Source organism: Scyliorhinus torazame, chromosome 16 (genome assembly GCF_047496885.1).
Source record: "Scyliorhinus torazame isolate Kashiwa2021f chromosome 16, sScyTor2.1, whole genome shotgun sequence".
NCBI classification, from domain to species: Eukaryota; Metazoa; Chordata; class Chondrichthyes; order Carcharhiniformes; family Scyliorhinidae; genus Scyliorhinus; species Scyliorhinus torazame.
In genome coordinates, this window is record NC_092722.1 from 144,679,200 (window position 1) to 144,704,982 (window position 25,783).

General features: G+C 47.8%; 1 long non-coding RNA gene across 1 annotated transcript in view; it reads left to right on the plus strand.

Moving 5' to 3' along the window:
* LOC140393119 (uncharacterized) overlaps window positions 1–25,783 on the plus strand; it is a 97,158-nt gene that overhangs the window by 11,265 nt on the left and 60,110 nt on the right. The window contains exon 2 of the long non-coding RNA XR_011935503.1: window positions 11,209–11,308. This is a non-coding gene — a long non-coding RNA (uncharacterized lncRNA). The remainder of the gene's footprint in view (window positions 1–11,208; window positions 11,309–25,783) is intronic.

A 25,783-nucleotide genomic window follows, 5' to 3' on the forward strand; every position in this document is an offset into this window, starting at 1 on the left:
TAAGCCAGTGGAAAATCAGACAACTGAAGTGTTACAGGACGAATATCCTGGGATTTTTCCGGATTGTGTAGTAACAAGGTCACAAAGTCACAGGTTACGACAAGAGGAGAAATCAAAGAGTGAAGATAAAGTTGAAGTTCAATTATCAGAAACGATTTTTGATCAGATGGTTGGAAAAGAACAGGTGGAGGATGAGGCGGATATTTTTAGTTCAGGAAAATTGGCGGAGTTACAACAGAAAGATATAGAAATAAAATGGATGTATCAGAAAGAATACATGGAAGAGGAATCTGAGCGTATCCCAGAATGCTATTACCGTAAAAATGATGTCTTGATGAGAAAATGGAGACCTTTACATATGCAGGCGGATGAAAATGGACAGAAGTTCATCAAGTGGTATTGCCAGTAGGGTATAGAAAGGAGTTGTTGTGAGGAGCCCATTAGGTACCAGTGGGAGGTCATTTGGGAGTAAGCAAAACTCAAGCTAAACTCCAAAAATATTTTTATTGGCCTGGACTACATAAAGATGTAGTTAAATTTTGTCAATCATGTCACACATGTCAAGTGATAGGGAAACCTCAAGCAGTGATAAAATAAGCGCCCTTAAAACCCATTCCAGCATTTGAGGAACCTTTTACAAGGGTCTTCATTGATTGCGTAGGGCCACTTCCTAAAATGAATTGTGATGGGCCAGGGTTTAGAGAACCCCAAAGTGTATCATGGAGTTCACCTGACCCACAACTTTTACTAGATTGTGGTATGGGGAGCACACGGCCTACTCTACAGGTGTGGTACAGCAGAAATTGAAAAGTTTTTTTTTTAAAGCAAAACAATGTTTATTCTATGAACTCAAGTTAACCTTTTTAAAACATACAGTGAACAAATTAGCAACCACTAATTCAAATACAACCCCCAAAGACTACAACACTAAGTAAACCTTTAAACTTTCCTTTTAACATCCATACGACTTAAAAACAAAACCTTGATCAGAAGCACATCAGGTTAAAGTCACTACTGAAAACATTTATAATTCTGAATTCACCAAATGATCAAGAGATAGTCTTTTGATGGCAGAGAGAACAGCAGTGCACCTGCTTGGTATGGCTTCAGCTCCAACACTGAAAATGAAACTAAAACATACCTGCAGCCTGCTCAAAAACGAAAGTAAAAAGCTGACAGCCCAGCTCCACCCACTCTCTGACATCACTGCAGTAGTAAATACCCATTTCTTAAAGGTACTCGCACTACAGATATTTATATACATACCCATTTATAAACACCCATTTCTTAAAGGTACTCTCAAATGACAGAATCAATACGTTTTGACTATAATGGATGTGTCTACTAGGTTTGATTTGATTTGATTTGATTTATTATTGTCACATGTATTAGTATACAGTGAAAAGTATTGTTTCTTGCATGCTGTACAAACAATGTGTACTGTACATAGGGAAGGAAGGAGAAACTGCAGGTTTCCAGAGGCCATTCCAGTATGCAATATTACAGCTAGAAAGATTGTGGAGGAATTACTTAAATATTTTACTAGATATGGACTACCCACAGAAATACAATCGGATCAAGGATCAAATTTTACCTCAAGGTTATTCAAAGAAGTTATGGATAGTTTAGGAATAAAACAATTTAAATCAACTGCGTACCATCCAGAATCGCAGGGATCGCTAGAAAGGAGGCATCAGACATTAAAGACAATGTTGAGGGCTTATTGTCAAGATTATCCAGAGGATTTGGATAAGGAATTCCCTTCGTACTGTTTGCAATTAGGGATGCACCTCATGAGTCAACCAAATTCAGTCCTTTTAAACTAATTTTTGGTCATGAGGTAAGAGGACCACTTAAATTGATTAAGGAAAAATTGGTGAGTGAGCAGTCGGAACTTACATTATTGGATTACGTGTCAAATGTTAGGGAACGATTAAATAGAGTAGCGGAATTGGCTAGGGAACATTTAAAGGTTGCCCAACATGTGATGAAACGGGTAGCGAACAAGAAAGCAAAAGTTCATAGTTTTGCCAGTAGAGATAAAGTTTTAGTATTGTTACCAGTGGTAGGTGAACCGTTAAAAGCAAAGTTTTGTGGACCTTATCAGATTGAAAGAAATTAAGTGAGGTGAATTATGTGGTAAGAATGCCTGATAGAAGGAAAAATCACCGAGTGTGTCATGTGGATATGCTTAAAAGGTACTTTGAAAGGGAAGGAGAGCAAAAGGAGGAGGTTTTAATGATTCTAACTCAAAGTAAAGAACCAAATCCAGATGACTTTGAATTTGACATACGGCAAACTAAATTGGAAAACGAGGATGTTCTTAAAAATTGGGACAAACTGTTGTGTTACCTTCCAGAGGAAAATCAAACTGACCTGAAAGAGCCATTGATAACACATGGGCAAGTTTGTGGAGATAAGTTGGGAAGTACTAAAATGGCTATACATGATGTAGATGTGGGAATTAAACAATTAAACAGCATCCACATAGACTTAACCCTTTAAAATTGGCACAGGTTAACAAGGAAATTGAAGGTATGCTTAAAAATGGCATAATTGAAGTGGGTTTCTGCCAATGGAGCTCACCTATAGTGATGGTACCGAAACCGGATGGTAGCCAACAGTTGTGTGTGGACTATAGAAAGGTTAATGCAGTTACAAGAATGGATCCTGATCCTATCCCACGTTTGGAGGATTGCATTGAGAAGGTGGAACAATCAGCTTTTACTTCCAAATTGGATTTATTCAAAGGTTACTGGCACGTACCTTAATCCAAAAGGGCAAAGCTTTTGTGACTCCAGATGGTATATATTCAAAGTTATGCCATTTGGCATGAAAAATGCTCCAGCCACATTTCAACGGTTAACTAACAAAGTCTTTTCAGGATTACCCAATTGTGCGGTATACATCGACGATTAGGTAATTTTTACTCAGACATGGAAAGAACATTTGAACCATCTGATGAAGTTATTCGATTGACTTCAGGAGGCGGGTTTGGTGGTAAACCTAGCCAAAAGTGAATTTGGAAAAGCCCAAGTCACTTTCCTTGGCCATATAATCGGCCAGGGTCGAATGGTCCCACGGGAAGTGAAAACAAAAGTTATTGGGGAGAAGCCAATACCCTCGACACGATGGGAAATAATGCGATTTCTTGGCATAGGTGGATTTTACCGGAAATTTGTGCCGAATGGTAGCATGTGGCCTCTCCACTGACGGACTTGCTAAAGAAGCATAGCAAATTTCAGTGGACAGCGGAGTGTCAACAGGCATTTGACGGCCTGAAGGCTGTGTTAACTACTGCTCCTGTGTTGGCCATCCCAAATTATACAAAACCATTCAAAGTGGCTGTTGATGCGAGTAATGTGGGCGTAGGTGCGGTGCTTCTACAAGAAGACGACAAAGGACTAGAGCGGCCTATTGGTTATTTTTCCAAGAAATTAAATAGGCACCAGAAGAAGTATTCAACGATTGAGAAGGAGACTTTGAGCTTGATGCTGGCTTTGCAACATTTTTAAATTTATATTTCCAGCAATTCGCTTGAAACAATTATATATACTGATCATAATCCAATTACATTTTTGGAACAATTCCAGAATAACAATGCAAGACTGTTTCGATGGAGTTTATTGTTACAGTCATTTCATTTAAAAAATAATACATGTGGCCGGTGCTTTGTCACGAATGTGATGAGGAGAAGCAGGTTCGGTGGAGGAAGATTAATTAAAATGGACTATGTTATTATAAATGTTTGCTTGTTTTGTTTTGTTAAACAAAAAAGTATATTGACTGTCAATGTTGTTTAAAAGAAAGTGAAAAGGTGAAAAATGAAACCATCTTAAAGTTGATGGGTTTTTTTTTCTTGAGGGAACGTGTCATGGGAATGTCACTTTAAGAAATGTTTGTCTTCTCAAGTGGCTGCAGTGATTTCATTGTGTTGGTGGAGGCAGGCTCTGGCTCTGCTTTTTACTTTCGTTTTGAACTGGAAGATGTTTTTCGCTCTGAGTTTTAGTTTCGTTTTCGGTTGGAGAGCTGCATTCAAACGAAGGAGGTGTATTTTGGTCCCTGTCTCTCTGCCTGCTAAAGAATGTTTCCAGATAACTTGATGATGTTAAAGTAATACCTGTTTGTGTAAGGAATGCAAACCTCCTGTCTTTGTTAAAAAGGGCCTTTGACTTGTGGATGTTGTTAGGAAAGTTACTAAGGGTTACCTATAGAGTACTGTATCTTTGGAGGGGGGGGGGGGTAATCAGTGTTGGAAATTGATAAGATGTTTACTGTGTGTTTTTAAAATATTAACTGGATTCATAGAATAAACATTGTTTTGTTTCAAAATACTTGCAATCTCTGTTGCATCACACCTGTAAAGTGGGCCCTTGTGCTCACCATAACCAAAATCTATTAAAGTTGTGGGTCAGGTGAATTCATTATATACTAGGGTGTTCTCTAAACCCTGGCCCATAATAAAGGGGACCCAATGGTATTAATCCCTACCTAATGAACTGCTGAGTTCATTAAAAAGGCCATGGCAGAAATCCCCGACCTCGACTCCCACTGACTGATCATGGGAGGAGACTTTAACTGCGTACATGAATCAACCACATTGCTGTGGGTCTGGAGTCACATGTAGGCCGGACCGGGTAAGGACGACAGATTTTTTTCCCTAAAGGACGTGAGTGAACCAGATGGATTTTTTGGACAATCGACGATAGTTTCAGAGTCACCTTTAGACTTTTAATTCCAGATTTTTATTGAAGTCAAATTTTACCATCTGCCATGGCAGGATTCAAACCTCGGTCCCCAGTATGATACGGTCTCTGGATTACTAGTGCAGTGACAATATCACTAGGCCACTGCCTCCCCGAAATAGCAAGGGAATTAACCACCTTCATCGAGCAGATAGGGGGGATGGAATGCTGGAGGTCCAACCACCTGAGAGTGAAGCAGTTTTCCTTCTTCTCCCATAGCCACAAAGCTTATTCCCTTACAGGCTTCTTCGTGTGGGAAAGTCGATGCTTCCAGGGGTGATATGGGGAAACTCCACAATGGTAATCTTGGACTACATGGATGTGAGGTTGGAGACAGGCCATGCCCAGCGCCCCCATGGAGGCAGGACACAGCCTTTCTTGCCAAGAAGACCTTCGGCGAAAGAATGACACAAGCCATGGACAAGTATGTAACCAGCAAGCAGAGTAGGGACGTCCCTCGCTTCACGTTCTGGGAGGGACTGAAGGCAGTGATCAGGGGGGAAGAAATATCATATAGGTCACTCAGGGACAGGAAGGAAATGGCAGCTGGATCGGCAAGCGGTATTCCGCAACCTCGACAGTGGAGCTGCTGACGGGGAGGAAAAAAACTACAAACGGTATTTGACCTGCTCTCCACTGGGAAAGCAGTGAGCCAGTTCCACGGGGGACCTTCTAGAGCACAGGGACAAAGCCAGCCACTTACTGTCACACAGCTGAGGAAGCAGGCAGCCACAAGCGAGGTAGTGCAGATAAGGGTGGTCACAGCTCCAGAGGAGATCAACAGAGTCTTTGCAACCTTCTACCGGGAACTGTACACCTTCAAGCCCCTGGAGGGGGACTTGAAGATGAAGCAGTTCCAGGATGGGCTGGGCATGCTTGCTGCGGGGAGAAAAAAATGCAAGGGCTGGAAGCACTCCTGGGTCTGGAGGAGATCCATCAATTCCATGCAATCAGGCAGGCACCGGCACTCGACTGGTTCCCTGTGGAATTAAAAAAACGTTTGCAACAGCACTGGCCCCACACCTGCAGGAGATGTTCAATGACTCACTGTTGAGGGAGGTCATGCTGCCCACGTTGGCACAGGCTTCGATCACTTTGATCCCAAAGAAAGACAAAGAGCAAACGGAGTGTGGGTCGTACAGACCTTTTGTACATTTTTTTCCCCTTAAATTTAAAGTGCCAAATTCATTTTTTTTCCAATTAAGGGGCAATTTAGTGTGGCCAATCCACCTACCCTGACCATTTTTGGGTTGTGGAGTTGAGACCCATGCAGACACGGGGAGAATGTGCAAACTCCACACAGACAGTGACCTGAGGCCGGGATCAAACCTCCGTCCTCGGCGCCATGAGGCAGTAGTGCTAACCACTGTGCCACCCTGGGTCATACAGACCTATTTCACTCCTGAACACTGATGCTAAAGTCCTGGCAAAATCTCTGGGGAGGCGACTGGAGAGTTGCTTGCCAGAAGTAATCGCGGAAAATCAAACCGAGTTTGTCAAGGGCAGACAGCTGACAGTGAACATCAATCCCCTGCTGAACGTGATCGTGACCCCACCTTGGGAGGAGACACCAGAAGTGATCATCTCCCTGGACACAAAGAAAGCCTTCGACCAAGTAGAATGCAAGTACCTCATTGAGGTACTGGAACGGTTCTGGTTTTGGCCAGCGTTCACCTCATGGATGAACCAGCACTCCCATGGCGAGCTTACAGATGAATTCCACAAGATATGACTATTTACAGCTGCACAGATGTACGAGGCAGGGATGCCCACTGTCCCCATGGCTGTTCACTCTGGCAATTAAGCCACTGGTCATCGCTCTTAGATCTGCGCGGGCGTGGTAAGACATTCAGAGGGGAAACAGGGAGAACAGAGTTTCACTGTATACGGATGACTTTCTGCTCTATGCCCTAGTCAGCATGGGTAAGATTATGGAACACCTGAGGGAGTTTGTAGACTTCTCGGGATACAAACTAAATCTGAGCAGGAGCAAAATCGTGAGAGTTCCGTATCGAGCAGAAATTCATGAAGTTGGGACGTAAGGGTACACAGAACGTTAAACCTCAGAGAGTGCAAGGCCAGAAGATATGGTGAATATGCAGCAAGGTCTGAGGTTAGAAAGGATGGGGTCCAAGTGACGGGAAGGGGTGGAAGGTCCTGGGTTGCGAAAGAGAGTTCCGCATCGAGCCAAAATTCATTAAGCTGGGATGTAAGGGTACAGCACGTTCACCTCAGAGTCTGCAAGGCCAGAGGGTATGGTGAATACACAGCAAGGTCTGGGGTTGGAAAGGATGGGGTCCAAGGGACGGGAAGGGGTGGAGGGTCCTGGATGGGCATTGGTATTAATGAGTTGTTGGAGTTTGCATTCTTTAACATCTGAAAGGAAGAGAAATAGTTTCTCGTTCAGGCATCAGGTGAGACGAAGAGTGAAATGAGACTGGGGACAAGGACAGTTTTGAGATAGGGTAAGTTGGTGCTTCTGGAGAGAAGTATCAAGTGTGAGCATATGGTGGTGCATTGCACTGAGCATGGATCTCAGGATGTGCCGAGAACAGCAGTTCGAGGAAGGTTGTATGTCCTGTTCAAGTCCTCTCATAATAAAGCATATTATTCCATTAGCCTTCTTAATTACTTGCTGTACATGCATATTAATTTTTTGTGACTCATGCAAAGAACACCTAGATTCTTCTGCACCACAGAATTCTGCAGTTGTTCTCTATTTAAGTAATACTCTGCTTTTTTATTCTTCCTGCCAAAGTGAACAACATGACATTTCCCCACGTTATTCTCCACCTCCCAATTTTTTTCCCACTATCTATATCCCTGGCTTGATTGTAATGATAAAGTAAAGGATATGTTGGATCATGAAGTGTATCGGACCATAATTGTGGTGGAATGCAATTCTGATGCAGGTTTCCATGTCCATGTTTGACCTGATGCCATGAGAAATCATGGAGTTTGGATTCACTGTTGAGGATTACCTGGGTCACTCCCTCCCAACTCTATGCCACTGTGCCCCCACCTCCGTGAGGCTATTCTGCTGGTGGGAAGGATGTGCCTAGAGATGGTGCTGGAGGACTCTGTGATGTTGGTTGATTAATCCGTGAGTATGACTATGTCAGACTTTTGCTTGGCTGGTCTGGGGGGCAGCTCTCCCAACTTTGGTGCACATCCCCAGACATTAGTGAAGAATATTTTGCAGAGTCAGCTGGGCTGGGTTTGCCTCTGCCAAGGTCAAGGTTCCCAGGTCAATGTTGTTCGTCCATCGGGTTTTATTCTTATCCGACTTATCAGAGTAGTTTGACACAACTGAATGGCTTGCAAGGCCTTTTCAGAAGGAGGTTAAGAACCAACTATCCATTGCTTTGGGTATGGAGTCACAGGTAGCTTAGACCAGGGAAGAATGGTAGATTTCCTTCTCCAAAGCACATCAGTGAGCCGGAATTGTTATGACAATCATGTATTTTCATGGTCACCATTGCTGATACTAGCAAGATTCTCTGTTGCGCTAGTGGAGAACCCAAGCCCGTGGATTTCCCGGCAGCGTTGGGTGGCCGCAATGGCAAATCCCAATGGCAGGTGGTGGGAATGGGGAACTCCATTGCCATCGAGGGCGCACCGCCAGGAAAACCCGACTGGTGGACTAGGGAATCATGGGCGGGATTCTCCCGAATCCTTCGATGGCCCAACGCCGACGTAAAAAAATGCCGTGAACCACTCTGGCGTCGGGCCAACCGGAAGTTGCCTGCGGGGGTTGGCGCCGCACCAACCAGCGGCGAAGGGCCAGCGCGAGTTAGCGCATGCGCAGAACCGCCGGCGTAGCTCTGCGCATGCGCAGACCGGCCGGCGTATTCTTGCGCATGTGCAGGAGGGTGTCTTCTCCGCGCCGGCCATGGCGGAGACCTACTGTAGGGCTCCGGCATGGCTGGCGCAGGAGGAAGGAGTGTCCCCACGGCACAGGTCCCAACCGCGGGCCAGGCCACCGTGGGGGCCGCCCGCCCAGGGGCCGGATCCCCCCCGCGCTCCCCCCCAGGACCGTACCAGCCGGCCTTTCAGCCAGGTCCCGCCATGTGGGACCATGTCCATTTCACGCCGGCGGGACCTGCCAGAAACCGATGGCCACTCGGCCCATCAGGGCCTGGATAATTGCCGGGCGGGGGCGCTGCCAACGGCCCCCGACCGGCATGACGCTGCCAACGGCCCCCGACCGGCATGTCGTGATCTCCGCCCCCGCTGGAGAATACGGCAGCCGGCGTCGGAGCATCGGGGCCCCCTGGTGATTCTCCGACCCGGCGGGGGGTCGGAGAATCCCGCAGCATGTCTCTGTTCTTTTGGTGAAGGACGTTTGTTATTTAATTACAAGTATCTAATTAAAATGGAAGTTACAACTTCTGAATCCTGGATTATTTGTAAATTATTTTAAATTAAAGAAATAAATCCAGTAGTTAATTTTTGTTTATTCGCAAGTATATTTCTAAAATTAAATTAGAACCAGGTGACAGTCATAGCTACCTAGTTTGACATCTTGGAAATCACTCTAATTTGGGGGGGAAATAGTCTCTAATAAAGGGGGAAAACCTGTTCACATGCTGCTTCTAGTGTTGATATTGTAGAACAGCACACAGGCCATGTAGGTAGCAGCCTGTGGCATTGCCTGCTTCAGCGAGTCTATGCAAGACAGTGTAGCACCGCTGCAGCTTGAATTAATTTCTGCCCCCTGAATTTAGCAAACATCAATGTTTCTTTCATTTATCAGAAGCTGTAACTTATTTTTTTCCAGTCACGTTCACCCTGATGAGAATTTTATTAAAATTCTTCTGATATCTTCCCCCAGAGCACGGTTAATCCTTGACATAGTAACGTCTGTCTGGAGTGCACTCAAAAAAGCATGGCATTCTTGTCCAGACTGAAAATATGATCTGAACTGTAGTCCCGTGTCACCTATGAAGTTAAGGGTCTGGTGTCGTAATCATAACAACGAAAGTCCTCCAATATTCTTAGGCACTTGAAAAGTTAGTCAAAGTAACACACCAGAGGTTATATTGATGACATATGTAGTAAATATTTGGTATGCATAGCTAGAGGAGGGACTTCATGTTTTTTTTCAATATTAGCAGCATGTCAACATATGAATTTGAGATAAGTGAGCGCTAAATTTGCAGATTTATTTGTTCAATGATTTTCCAAGTAAATGTATTCATTGACCCACAGAGTATATTTCTAGGTTATTTAAAAATGTAGGAAATCATTTTCTGAATATTTCTTCCTCAACTTTATGTCTTAAATAATTATCCAAAATTGTACCAAACCCATCAGCAACTACAGTGAAGGATTTAATTACAAATTACCATTATAAATAAGAAAGAAGTCAAGCAGATCCTTATCTTCGAAACAATAATAGAGCTGTCAAGTAGTTAGTAAGGGTGTTGAAATAACCTGTACATGTAGATGCAAAAGTCAATTAAATGCGTTTCTGGAGGGAGATGAAAATGACAGTCTATCAGGGATGTCAAACACATGACCTGTATAACACTTGCCCGCAGACTTCCCATGAATCCTCATTTCTTTATTTAGGTTGTCCGGGTCGCTCCCTGAACAAGTCTGCTAGATGAGTTTTATAACAAGTTGAAATCACTCACTTTGCCCTCCTCCTGTCCCACTGTATCTAATAGCCATCATTGCCTAGAGATGGCAATCATGTCTAACACTGTTTGTCTGACCCAGTTTCTCAAACACTCCTAACATTGATCATTTCTTGCAGCATGTCTTGGAGGATTGATCCTTGATTTTTAACTTCTTTGGTGAAAAAGTGTGCATCGTACTTTTATTCGATGTAGGTCAAGAGTCCCTTCATGTTAATAGCCTCATGGCCTTATCCTGTTCTCAAATATTCTAGCCAGAAACAGGAAGGAAAAGCCACACTTTGAGTAACTTTCATTTGTACTCCTCTCTGCATCTTTCACGTTCTAGTAGTCACTTTTCCTGTCCATTGCTTTCCAAATGTAGGAACAAGGTTGAATGCAAATAGAACTGAGATGAGGAGGAACTACTTCTCGCAGAGGGTGGCGAATTTGTGGAACTCCCTGCCCCATAGTGCGGTGGAATCTGAGTCATTAATAGTGCGGTGGAATCTGAGTCAATAGTAGTGCGGTGGAATCTGAGTCACTAAATGGTTTTAAGAAGGAGATAGATATATTTCTGATTTTATAAATGGGTTAAAGGAATATGGGCAACAGATGGGAGGTCGATATGAGACCAGGAACAGGTCAGCCATGCCCTGATTGAATGGCGGAGCTGGCTCGATTGGGCTGAATTGCCTACTTCTGCTCCTAATTCCTTTGTTCCTATGTTCCAAATCCTAATGATCAGAGGGTGATTTGACATGATCCTAAATATACTATGATTTTTGTTTTAAAATAATATTTTAAATGAGTTGAATTCTAAAAGGCTTTTGTCTGTTCAGGCTCGTGGACGGAATCATTTCATTCATAGTGACCATCACCTGACCAAGGAATCTACAAAATAACAGCAAATCCCGTTATTCTACGTGACCATTTGTTCAGGTGATTTCAAATTAACTGTTGAAATTCTTGGAGCATCATGGAAAATCTCAGTGGTAATCCTTATTATTGCTGTTTCTCAGTACAGTATAAATGAGCTGTGATCACTAATAACTGTGCAAAAAATGTTCAGGTAATTGGGAAGGGATTGAAAGCATTTTTTTTTTTGCAAAGGGGGGAGAAAGGCAAGTAACTTAAATATAATAAAACAGGCAGCAACCAAGTAAACAGCTGCAGGCAAAAAGCTAAAGATAAATCAGCAGCCAGTAAAAAGCCAAGAAAATCTCCTGCAGCACAGAAGGAAATTCAAAGCCAAGAAATAGAGAAATGAAAAGCAAAGTTACAGAAGAGACCAAAACATTGGCAAATATATATGCACGTAACTCCTTTGCCTCTTAGGCTACAGAGTGAGGTTTCAAAGGCTGATTAAGAATGACTCGTATAGTATTGAGTTTGTGATAATATTTATATTGTGATTCCAAAGATGCTGACTTTACTGGCATGGGTGAACATGCCCATAAACCTATTTTAACCCAAACTCTATATATTGTGTTATCCTTTAAAATAAAGACACATTAATGATTTATAACTCACGTTGTGTTTTAAGTTGTAAAGGTGACAATTGCACATTGAAGTTCTAAATATATGGGCTGTGAAATTGGGCTCCATAGTGCCAGTGCTGCGGAAGCCCCAAAGACAAATAATAGTGGCTGGAACACTTTTGATTACCTCCACTGCGCCCTGAAAGGAGGCAAGTACCGGCATGCCTTATATACATAAGTCTGAATGGGAAGACTGTCGTCATTCAGTCAATTCAGCTGATTTGACAAGCATGAGAGAAGAGCCTGTGCCCTCTCAATAAGAAAGTCTCCTTGAGTTATGGGGCTGTATTTGTAGACCCAATTGGGTTGCAATACATCAAAGATGTGGAACGCATATAGCAGAGAGGGAAAGCTGTCTGAAGATGGAGAAAAAGGTGGGCTCTCACCAGAAGGGCCTAGACACCAAAGGATTTCAAGGAAGCACTTATAGGGCCTACATCACAGGTAGGAACAATGTGCGAGGAGCCTATGATTCACCAAGGGGTTGGTCACTGAACTCTGCCACCTCCTTCAACAGGATCTATAGCCACAGCCCAGGGTGAGGACGGAACTGCCAGTAGCTGTCAAGGTTGCCAAAACCCTCAACATTTAAATAAGCAGATCCTTCTATGCAGGAGCCAGTGACATTACCAGTACATCACAGTACACCAGGAGAAGGGATTACATAATTTTATCTCGTAAAAGGGAGAATGGGCATGTGGCTTTACGTAATGAGATTCTCAAATGGTACAGGGAGCTATCGTCTGCATGCACATGGCTCTGTGGGCCGTTTATATCAATGAGGAGATGTGCTGGAGCAGCAAGGGCTACCACTTCATCTACAAGCAGGTACAGAGCATAATGATGGTAAATTCCCCTTATCCATGCAGCCTTGCTTCCTGAGACAGACATCTTCTGTGGGCCACCATGACAAATTATATGCTGATAACTTGGAAACGGGGGATGTCTGCTCTTAATTCATAATTTCTCTCTGTCATCCATAATTGCGAGGCTATGGTGCCAATCACAAGAGCCATGAAAGCCAACAGAAAGAATGTGGTGTAATCCATCAGAATTCTGAAGAAACAAACCGACTGCCTGGCCATTCAGGGATGGGGGGTGGGGGGTTGGTGGTGTTGTTCAGGGAGCCCATCGGTACTCATCAGAGCATGGTGGTCTGCTGCATCCTCCACAATCTTGCTACGATGAAAGCGCAGTCACATGGATGCTACATGGAGAGGAGGAGAAGGCGGAACAGGAGAAAGGAAGAAGGCATCCAGAACCCTTTCACTCTGGATAGGCTGTCTGTGAATGAATGCTCAGACTCCGATTCCTCTAAGATATCATCCCCATAGCTCCACTGTCGCCACCTATCAATCCATCTGCTATCTTCCATCAATACATCCTCTTGGCCAAAATCCTGAGATCAAAACCAACAAAAATCTTTCCATAACAACTTTATCCGATTATGCATACAAAATTGAACTTTTCACCCTTGTGCATCTATGTGCCTGTCTTATAGATGCCTTTGCCTCTCCCAGTGTTCTTGTATAGTGCTTTCCAAAGTTCCATCTATTATTGGTTGCGTATTATTCATGGCTGCTGGAAGGCTGGTGCTTTTCAATGGAGAAGACTGCTGATGGCTTTGACTTTGAACTACTTCATCTCGACATGGATGGCAGCGGTCTGGGCTCGCCAGCTGATAGACAATAACAGGGACACTAGAAGAAAGGTAGTGGTGGGAATGCGGGTGCTGTGATCCTGGAAACAGTGGGAGTGTGCTCTCCACTGCTGCTTCCCTGGGGCGGCACTTCAGCAATCCTAGTAACCTGTTGAAGGCCAGAGTGCTGAACAGTCTTTTGAGTTGCAAGCCCCTGTAAGCACTGAGATCTGCAGCCACGATGGCAGCAGTCTGAGCTTGCAATGCAGCAAGCATAGATCTCATGATCATCTGAGCTTCCACTACAGCACACAGGCGTTTGCTGTTATAGAGTCGGAGACTTCAGCCAGCAGTTGCTGCATCACTGTCATGGAGTTGGTCACCACTTCCACTATGGCAAGTTCGGACTCCAAGCTCTGTGCAAAGTCCTGTTATCAAGATGGAATCAAACCCCTCTGTTTTCTCCATTGACAACAAGCTAGCTAATGGTCCAGCCAATATTCCAAGAATCTCTGTGTGCATGTTCATCAATGTTTTCCTGTATGACCATCCTCATCTGAGTTCCCTTCAGCAGAACTCATCCGTGACCTCACCCTCCTGGCTACTGGCACACAAACTCTCCTTTTTCCCTGGCCTGGAACAGCTTACTCGTACTCAGTGACTCACCACGTGTAGATTACAACTTTATACTGGGATAGGCCATTGCCAGTATCTGAGCTGATGGCTCTGACTGTCAGATCAAGCAATGGTGCTTCTTTGGAGATTTGTATCAGTTCTCAACTTAAATCATGAGTTCTTGGGTAACTAAAAGCAGGAATGCAGAAGGGGAAGATTGAGGTCAGGGAAGGGAAGTGGGGTGGGAACGAAGAGATTCATGGTCACATTGGGCAGGATTTTCTGGTCCTGTCCAAACGAGGAACAGAAATTCCCTCCCAGGACATCAGACGTTTGATTTGTCCATTGACAGGCCATCGCCTGCTTTAAATTCATGCCAAAGAGTAGGATTAGGATGTGGGGATTTGAGATGGGGTAAGGCAGAAACATACTCAGTGCTCAGTGGCATCAGATGCATCTGTCACAACTGCCACCCATGATGCAGAGTACCCTTTCTCCCAAAGGGCTCAGGTGATGTAGGCATGTCTGTTTGCCTCTGGTTCTGCTCTGCTTTCTCTGGGTATGGGTTACCTTGCCCTGCAAAAGAGAGGGAAGAATGTCAGGTCGTGTTTTGCAATGTAATTTGATGATGCATCTGTCATAGCTGAATAGATGAGGTATATGAAAACAAGAGGTGGATGTGAGACCAGCAAAATTGATCTGTGTATGAGAGTGAGGCGGAATATCTGAACGTTAGGCCTGCGTCCTGATTGCTGTTGAATGAGTGATGGGGCTGTGGTGCATCGAGCAATGAGAAGTTGGTGTTGTGATATGAGGTGTCCTTTGAAGATGCATTCACTGACTTTGACCACCCATGTGAGGAGAGGTGTCTGCCAGGTCCTAGGGACAGACTCCCTGGCTGCTTCCACCAAGTGTCTTCTCAGTCTGTGTATTGATGGCTTCATGACCCCCTGCGGAAACATTGCCGTTTTCCTCCTTTGCACCTCTTCCTATACTAATGCTTCCAGCACCAGAGCAGAAGACCTGTGACTCCTCACTCTGCTCTGCCACTTCATACGATGTGCTTTGGCTCGTATCTTTTGCAAATGGTTAGCAGCAGCTTCTGTACAATAACTACTACTGCTCCCCTTTAAAAAGGACAAACTGCCTTTACGATTTGGAGGTTAATTTAACCACATGCTGGCCACACATACACATTGTTTGCCACCTTGTTGAATGCACAGAATCAGCGGTGCATTCAGCACGGGGCTGCCTTCTGTATTCATTCAGATGAGAAAGCAGCATGAGATTTGTGTGCTGTCTGCTCCAAAGGAACGAGACACATGGTAACCACAAATTGCGACCCCCATAGTCAGAAACAGGAGTACTTGAATTTTCAGCCCCCAAAGTACAGGAAATGTCCTGGTCTGGTCATTTGACCAATGTTAGATAGTAATGTTCATAAAATAATTCTCTGTAATGCTTTGCTGAATATGAAAAATTTAAAGAAACTTGTTCTCTCTTCGAAGGAATGAACATGTATTTTGTTAAGGGTGCCATCCTATTGGTCCGTCCCTCTCACCATTTGAGAGACTTTGGCAGCTAACTACAACCAGGGCATCAGATCTAAGCTTTGTAGTCCTGCCACCCCCAGCCGTGAATGGTGGTGGAGTATTGAACAACTCACTGGAGGAAGAGGCTCCACAAATATCCCATCCTCAATGATGGAGGAGCCCAGCACTTATGTGCAATAAACAAGGCTGAGGCATTCGCGACAATCTTCAACCAGAAGTGCCGAGTAGATGATGCAGCTCGGACTCCTCCAGAAGTCCACAGCATCACAGATGTCAGTCTTTAGCCATAACGATTCACTCCACGTGATATCAAGAAACGGCTGAAGGCACTGGATAATGCAAATGCTATGGTTCTGATAATATTCCAGCAATAGTATTGAAGACTTATGCTCCAAAACTTGCCGCACCCCTATCCAAGCTGTTCCAGTACAGCTACAACACTAGCATCTATCCGGCAATGAGGAAAATTGTCCATGTGAGTCCCATACACAAGAAACAGGACAAATCCAACCCCGCCAATTACCTCCCTATCAGTCTACTCTCCATCCTCAGCAAAGTGATGGAAGGAGCCATCAACAGTGCTATCAAGCGGCACTTGCTCGGCAATGACCTGCTCACGGACACTCAGTTTGGGTTGTGCCAGGGTCACTCGCTCCTGAACTCATTGGTTCAAACAGGGACAAAAGAGTTGAAACCCCAGAGGTGAGGTGAGAGTGGCTGCCCTTGACATCAAGACATTATTTTACCGAGAATGGCATCACGCAGCCCTAGCTAAATTGGAGTCAATGGGAATCAGGTGGAAAACGCTGCTTTGGTTGGAGGTCATACATGGCACAATGGAAGATGGTTGCAGTGGTTGGAGGTCAGTCACCTTAGCTCCAGGACATCGCTGCAGGAGTTCCTCAGGATAGTGTCCTAGGCCGAAGAATCTTCAGCTGCTTCATCAATGACCTGTCTTCCATCAAAAGGTCAGAAGTGGGAATGACTGCACAATGTTCAGCACCATTCATGACTCCTCAGATAATGAAGCAGTCCACGTCCAAATGCAGCAAGACCGTGACAATATCCAGGCTTGGGCTGACAAGTGGCAAGCAACATTCGTGCCACACAAGTGTCAGGCAGTGACCATCTCCTACAAGAGAGGATCTAAGCATCACCCCTTGATATTCAATTACCATCACTGAATCCCCCACAATCAACATTCCTGGGGTTACCATTGATCAGAAACTGAACTGGGCTAGCCTCATTAATACTTTGGCTACTAGGGCAGGTCAAAGGCTAGGAATCCTATGGTGAGTAACTCATCTCCTGTCTCCCCAAAGCCTATCAACCATCTACAAGGCATTGGTCAGGAGTGTAATGGAATACTCTCCTGTTCCCTGGGTTAGTGCAGCTCCAACAGCACTTAAGAAGCTTGACACCATCAAGGACTAAGATTGTTCCTCCTTCCACAAACATTTAAACTTTCCACCACCGACGAACAGTGACAGCCTTGTGTACCATCTACAAGATGCACTGCAGTAACTCCCAAGGTTCCTTCAACAGCACCTTCCAAACCCGCGACCACTACCATCTAGAAGGAGAAGAGCAGCAGATAGCTGGTAACTCCACCACCTGGAGGTTCCCCTCCAAGTCACTCACCACCCTGACTTGGAAATATATCGCCGCTCCTTCGCTGTTGCTGGCACAAAATCTTGGAACTCCTTCCCTACCAGCACGGAGGGTATACCTACACATGAAGGACTGCAGTGGTTCAAGAAGGCAACTCACCATGACCTTCTGAAGGGCAACTAGGGATGGGCAACAAATGCTGGCCTAACCAGCGATGTCAACATCCCGTAAATGAATTTTAAAAAACTAAAGCCAGCTTCATAGATGCCAGCAATAATTGGTTGACTTTCTGTGATAAATCTTTGAGCACTGCAGGAAATTAGTCTCCCTGGCCAGCACTTTTTTTTCTTCTCTTACATGATGAGTAAAGACTTATAAAATCATCCTCAGAAGAAATCCAAGTGTCAATACCAGCTGAGATTTAAATTCTCATTCAGGTATTCTACTAGGTGTCCAATTGTACCATTATGACCACCAGGCTGGAGTGGTTATATTTTATTTTTAAGGAGATACTTATAATTATCCTCGATTCCTAGTTATTATCAGCTATTAAACTTTCTTTTTAAATTGGAAATGTCTATTAATCCATCCGCAATTTGTCAAACAAAAAAATATTCATTTTTACTTCCCAGATTTTGAAAATTTAAAATTAAATTTAATTTGTGTATTCATAATAATTCCTAGTGGAACAAGGTCATTTTATCACCTGATGTATTGATGATGTCATTGGCAGTTTGGGTCGGCTAACAGTCAGTCTAGCCTAGCAGCCTGTGAGAAAACGCCTTTTCAATAAAGCTCTTGTTTGTTTGTGCATTCGTCTGGAAGCCCTTTGTTTGTTTTCATTATTATGTCAACATTCCCTGTTTGGAAAGCAATAGCAATCAGGAACAAAATTTGTTTACAGCATATGGTATCAGCAACCATGAGAGTAGGATAAGTTAAGCTTACTGAAAACAAAAACAGAAATAAATCTGTAATTGTAGAAATGCACAGTGCAGAAGAGGCCTTTCAAAACCAACACATGAAGAACATCTGACCTATCTACCTAATCCCATTTACCAACACTTGGCCCATAGCCTTGAATGATATGACATGTCAAGTGCTCACCCTGGTACTTTTTAATGGAATTGAGACACCTGCCTCTACCCCCTCCCAGGCAGAGCATTCCAGACCATCACCACCCTCTGGATAAAAACGTTTTTCCTCACATCCCCCCATAATTCCTGCACCTTACCTTGAACATGTGTCACCTTGTGACTGACCCTTCAACTAAAGGGAACAGCTGCTTCCTATCTATCCTGTTCATAATGTTGCACACCTCAATCAGGTCATCCCCCAGGCTTCTCTGCTCCAACAAAAACAACCCAAGCCTATCCAACCTGATAAAAGCAAGTGGCCCATATGCCGTTTTCGCCACCCTATTAACCTGCCCTTCTGCCTTCAGAGATCTATGGACAAACACGCCAAGGTCCCACTGTTCCTCAGAACTTTCCAGTGCCATTCATTGAATATTTCCTTGTCAAATTACTCCTTCCAAAGTGTATCATCTCACACTTGTCAGGTTAAACTCCATCAGCCACTTCTCTGCCCATTTGACCATCCTGTCTATATCTTCCTGTAACCCAAGACACTCAACCTCCTGTTAACCACCCGGCCAATCTTTGCATGTGTGTCATCTGCAACTTACTGATTCTATAGTCATCTATGTCGTTTATATAAATGATGAATAATAGGGGACCCAGCACAGATCCCTCTGTTATGCCTTTGGATACTGGGCAGCATTTGTGAAGAAGGAGAAATCAGTTCAATCAATGAAGTTGAAAACCTTTCCTTTAAGGTAATTGGCAAAAGAATCAGTGGGGGGAGATGAGGAAGAAATGTTTTAAGCAGCAAGTTCTCATGATTTTAATGCACTGCCTAAAAGGGTAATGGAAGGAAATTTAATAATAATATTCAAAAAGGAATTGGATAAATACTTGAAATAGAAATATTTGCACAGCTATGGGATTTAGTCGGATTGTTTTTTTTTAAGAGAGGCGGCATGGGCACAATGGACTGAATTCCGTCCTTCTGTGTGGGATGACTATGGTTCTCTGATATTGCTGATGAACGGTATTCAAAATAGGAGAGAATGAGGGGAGTGGAGGAAAGGATTAAAAAAAACACAGGCATAGAAATGATCTCCAAAGTGCTGAGGTGGGGACTGGGAACTGACTAAAAGGAAGGCATTACAGTTCGAAATAAGACATAATGAGGTAAATCGTTGAAAAAAGGAACACATACTTGAATAGCTAAAGTGACGTGAATAGGATAGGAAGCATAAAAAGCAGGCAAGCCTGAGCACATTACAATGGCCCTAGAGTATGATGGAAATTAAAAGCAGGATGACATAAATGGGAAGTATCAAGCCACAGTGGTGCTCTGACAAGGCTCTCACCCCGATCTCCCCCCCACCCCCCCACCGCCCCCCCGCCCACCACCACCCCCCCCCCCCCCCCCCACCCTAATCAGCAGAAACACCAGCGCATACATGCTTTTTTTTTATTACTTCTACCGGACACCTCAGCCACTTTGCTAGTTCTTCATGATTCCTTTCCCATCTAATGCCGTTTGGCTGTTCACACACTCTCTGTGCCTCATATTTGTCTTGTAGTCCTTTGATCTCCCCCACTGTACCTCCTTTATTTTGTCTCATGCTATTTCTTACTAATGATTTTTCTCTTTATCCTTCCCTCTTTTTTCTTCTTGCTGTCCTTTCGAAATGCTGCTTCAAGTGAAATATCTTCCAATCCTGAAGAAGGGCCTTGGAGCTGAAACGTTAACTTCCTTGACTTCTGCTTCTCCTCAGATGACCTGGGCAACTTTCTGTTTTCGTTATCAGATTTCTAGCATCTGCATGATTTTTCTTTTTTTTGTTGAGCCCTTTATTGTGATGGTCACTGCAATACTGGAATTGAATCTCTTTTACAGAAAGCATTCAGCGTGAAAATATGGGCGGGATTCTCCATGAATCGGCGCGATGGCCCCGAACCCGGCGTCACAAATGATATGAATCACTCCGGCGTCAGGCCCCCCAAAACATTGCGAATTCTCCGGCCTGGAATGGGCTAGTAGCGGCATGACGTCATTCGCAACGGCGTCACCCATCACTGATGGCGCAAAAGACCCCCCCCCCCCCCCCCGGAGACCCGTCAAAATGGCCAGCTGCCGCGCAGCACTGAGGTTCCAGGAGCATGACATCCTGGACACAGTGGAGCAGAGGAGGGAGGCCCTGTACCCTGGACACGGCTGCAGGGTCACACCACGCCTCAGCCGGCGCCTGTGGAGGGAGATGGCAGAGGCCGTCAGTGCCGTGGCCGTGACAGCAAGGACAGGCGATCATTGTCACAAGAAGAGCAATGACCTTGTCAGGGCGGCCAGGGTGAGAACACCCCCCACCTCCGATGTGCGGCACAGCCCTAGGTGCAACCAACATGGCTGCACCCACCCACGCAGGCTTCAGTGTCAGGATGGGTTGTGAACCTCTGCCAACATACACATAATCGCTGGTCCGCATGTATATGTCTGCCTAACACTGTTGCCCTTTATCCCTGCCACCCACCCGCCACCCACAAGAGATGCGCGCTCACAACAACCGGGAGCGTGAGAGGACCAGAGGGGGTCCACCTGAACTGCGACCATTCACCATCCATGAGAGAGGGCCCTGGAACTTGCAGGCAGACCCGAGGAGCGGGAGGTTGCGGATGCAGAGGTTGCGAGCGCACCACCAAGTGAGACCCCCAACGGCCTTCCCCATATCGCCCATATCCCCTTTCCCCCATATCCCCCTTCCCCCATATTCCCCATATCTCCCTTCCCCCATATCCCCTTCCCCCATATCCCCTTCCCCCATATCCCCTTCCCCATATCCCCTTCCCCATATCCCCTTCCGCCATATCCCCTTTCTCCCATATCCCCATTCCCCCAACCCCTTCCCCATATCCCCCTTCCCCCATATCCCCTTCCCCCATATCCCCATATCATCTTTCCCCCAAATCCCCCTTCCCCATATCCTCCTTCCCCCATATCCCCCTTCTCCCATATCCCCTTCCCCCATATCCCCTTCCCCCATATCCCCATATCCCCCTTCTCCCATATCCCCTTCCCCCATATCTCCCTTCCCCCATATCCCCCTTCCCCCATATCCCGCTTGCCCCCTATCCCCGTCTGCGTGTGTGACCATGCATGCTGTATTGTACATTGCAGGACCAAACGTCGACCCACCCATCCCTGCGGATGCTGACCGCCCCCAGGACGATCCAGGGCGGCCACGAGCCCGGGACAGACCCGGCCCATTAGGCATATGACGCCCCCAGGACTTTCCAGGGCGGCCACGAGCCAGGGACAGACCCGGAGCACCAGGGAGATGACGCCCCCATCTAGTGCGAGTGCAGCGACGCCGGCGGGCCAGACCCAGCGACCAGGTCGGCAGCCACAGGAACAGGCCCCCATCGCAGCCGACCCAGGACACACCTACCCAGGACACACCTACCCAGGACACACCTACCCAGCACACACCTACCCAGGACACACCTACCCAGGACACACCTACCCAGGATACTGACGCACAGGACACTGACGTACAGGACACTGACATACAGGACACCGACGCACAGCACACCGACGCACAGGACACCGATGCACAGGACACCGATGCACAGGACACTGACGCACAGGATACTGACGCACAGGATACTGACGCACAGGACACTGACGCACAGGACACTGACGCACAGGACGCTGACGCACAGGACGCTGACGCACAGGACGCTGACGTACAGGACGTTGATGTACAGGACACTGACGCACAGGACACTGACGCACAGGACGCTGACGCACAGGACACCGACGCACAGGACACTGACGCACAGGACACTGACGCACAGGACGCTGACGCACAGGACGCTGACGCACAGGACGCTGACGTACAGGACGTTGATGTACAGGACACTGATGCACAGGACACTGACGCACAGGACACTGACGCACAGGACGCTGACGCACAGGACGCTGACGCACAGGACGCTGACGTACAGGACGTTGATGTACAGGACACTGATGCACAGGACACCGACGCACAGGACGCTGACGCACAGGACGCTGACGCACAGGACGCTGACGCACAGGACACTGACGCACAGGACGCTGACGCACAGGACGCTGACGTACAGGACGTTGATGTACAGGATACTGACGCACAGGACACTGACGCACAGGACACTGACGCACAGGACGCTGACGCACAGGACGCTGACGCACAGGACGCTGACGTACAGGACGTTGATGTACAGGACACTGACGCACAGGACACTGACGCACAGGACGCTGACGCACAGGACGCTGACGCACAGGACGCTGACGTACAGGACGTTGATGTACAGGACACTGATGCACAGGACACTGACGCACAGGACACTGACGTACAGGACACCGACGCACAGGACACTGATGCACAGGACACTGACGCACAGGACACTGACGCACAGGACACTGACGCACAGGACACCGACGCACAGGACACTGACGCACAGGACACTGACGCACAGGACACTGACGCACAGGACACTGACGCACAGGACACTGTCACACAGGACACTGACGCACAGGACACCGACGCACAGGACACCGACGCACAGGACACCGACGCACAGGACACCGACGCACAGGACACCGACGCACAGGACACCGACGCACAGGACACCGACGCACAGGACACCGACGCACAGGACACCGACGCACAGGACACCGACGCACAGGACACCGACGCACAGGACACCGACGCACAGGACACCGACGCACAGGGCCCTGACACACAGGACACTGACGCACAGGACACCGACGCACAGGACACCGACGCACAGGACACTGACGCACAGGACACCGACGCACAGGACACCGACGCACAGGACACCGACGCACAGGACACCGACGCACAGGACACCGACGCACAGGACACCGACGCACAGGACACCGACGCACAGGACACCGACGCACAGGACACCGACGCACAGGACACCGACGCACAGGACACCGACGCACAGGACACCGACGCACAGGACACCGACGTACAGGACACTGACGCACAGGACACTGATGCACAGGACACTGATGCACAGGACACTGATGCACAGGACACTGACGCACAGCACACTGACGCACAGGACACTGACGCACAGGATACTGACTCACAGGACACCGACGCACAGGACACCGACGCACAGGACACCGACGCACAGGACACCGACGCACAGGACACCGACGCACAGGACACCGACGCACAGGACACCGACGCACAGGACACCGACGCACAGGACACCGACGCACAGGACACCGACGCACAGGACACCGACGCACAGGACACCGACGCACAGGACACCGACGCACAGGACACCGACGCACAGGACACCGACGCACAGCACACCGACGCACAGGATACTGACTCACAGGACGCTGTCGCACAGGACGCTGACGCACAAGACGCTGACGCACAGGACGCTGACGCACAGGACGCTGACGCACAGGACGCTGTCGCACAGGATGCTGACGCACAGGACGCTGACGCACAGGGCACTGATGCACAGGACACCGACGCACAGGACACTGATGCACAGGACGCTGACGCACAGGGCACTGATGCACAGGTCACTGACGCACACGACACCGACGCACACGACACCCACACACAGGGGACGGATGGACAAGAACCACCACTCCAGGGGACTTTGGACTTTGGGTCGGATGAAGAGCACGACACTACGCCGCTGCTATCTTCTACACCCTCCACCATCGCAGAGACACTCACCTCGGTTGGGCACTTTAGCGATAAGGCATCTGGGACACTAACTGGTGCGCACAACACAGCCGTCCCGGTACAGCACGTGGAGGTAGGAGCAGCCGAGGGGCCGGACAGTCAGAGGGCAGAGCCCGGCACAAGCAACCATCTGCTGCCCAGAAGGATCCCGGGGTTCCCGGGGTTACCACACCCACCCATAGGCCCGATGCAGTTACGGACCCAGGGACGATCGAAGGAGGTGACGGCCGGCTTGCGGCAGCTGCAGACGCAGGTGGAGGAGTCCACCCGCGTGCAGGAGCAGGGAGTGGTGCCGGTCATGCGTGCCACCCAGGCCGAAACCGCATGGGTGGAGTCCGCGGTGGAGGCAATGGGTGCGACAGTGTCAGGGGAGGCCCTAGAACACCACGACACCTCGGACTCCCCCCCACTTCCGTCCCAGGTGCATCTGGTGGGCAACGGGCAGGACAGGCTGGCAGCTCGCCATCCCAGTCACCCAAGCCACAGCCTGGCCCATCTCGGCAGGGCCGCCCCAGGAAACAGCCGCCAAAGGGGTCCCTAGTCACTGGGCAGGAATCACAGGATCCAGCTCCAGTTCTGCTGTACCGTCTGGGGAACCACCTAGACGTAGTCAAAGGGCCCGTAAGGCCAAACAATTAGACACTGAGTAAGTTGGCACGGGTGCAGGGCACAGATTAGTTATAGGAGCAAGGGCACTGTTGTTGTGTATGAACTGTTTGCTATTAAAATCACTTTCACACCTACAGAAGCTGCCTTTGAGCTCCGTCCGATGTGTGCAGGGGTGTAGTGTGAGGTGAGCGCCAGTGGGTGTGTGAACGGTGATAGAATGTCGGCCTCAGGTGAGTGTGTGTGTTCCCCTCCCCCCGGGTCACCATCGCCATCCCCCCGGGCAGACAACGGGACCGTGCACTGCAGTGTCACGGCCCTATGCAGGGATGGTCCGGGTGGATGGTGGTACTGTGGCCATGGGTCAGACATTGTCCAACGATGTAGAGCCCAGAGCTCATCACAGAGCGGGTTGTCATCATCCTCCATAGCCTGCAATAGACACGCTTCCACCGGCGACCGTGTGAGCCCAGCCCATTGTGCCGCAGGTGGATGTGCAATGGAGGGGTGGTGTGCATGCAGGTGGGGTGAGGGTGGTTGGTGGTGGGTGGGTGGGGTGAGAGTGGTTGGTGGTGGGTGAGTGGGGTGAGGGTGGTTGGTGGTGGGTGGGTGGGGTGAGGGTGGTTGGTGGTGGGTGGGTGGGGTGAGGGTGGTTGGTGTTGGGTGGGTGGGGTGAGGGTGGTAGGCTGGTGGGTGGGTGGGGTGAGGGTGGTCGGCTGGTGCCTTAGTGTGCAGTCTGTGCCCATACTCGGCGATTCCAATGCCCCCCTAGTCCGTGAACCGGGCAGCTATCAGCCTGTCCCGTGCCCACTGGCCCAGCTGGTATCGGTGGGTAGCCTCCCGACCATGTCCAGCCCGTCTGCCCTGATCATTGACCCCATCCTCCTCATCTGGGGAGGTCTGCGCCTCATCTTGCTGTTCCTCCCCTTCCCCCTCCTCTGCCTGCAGCACATCGCCCCTCTGTTGGGCTATGTTGTGCAGGACGCAGCACACCACAATAAT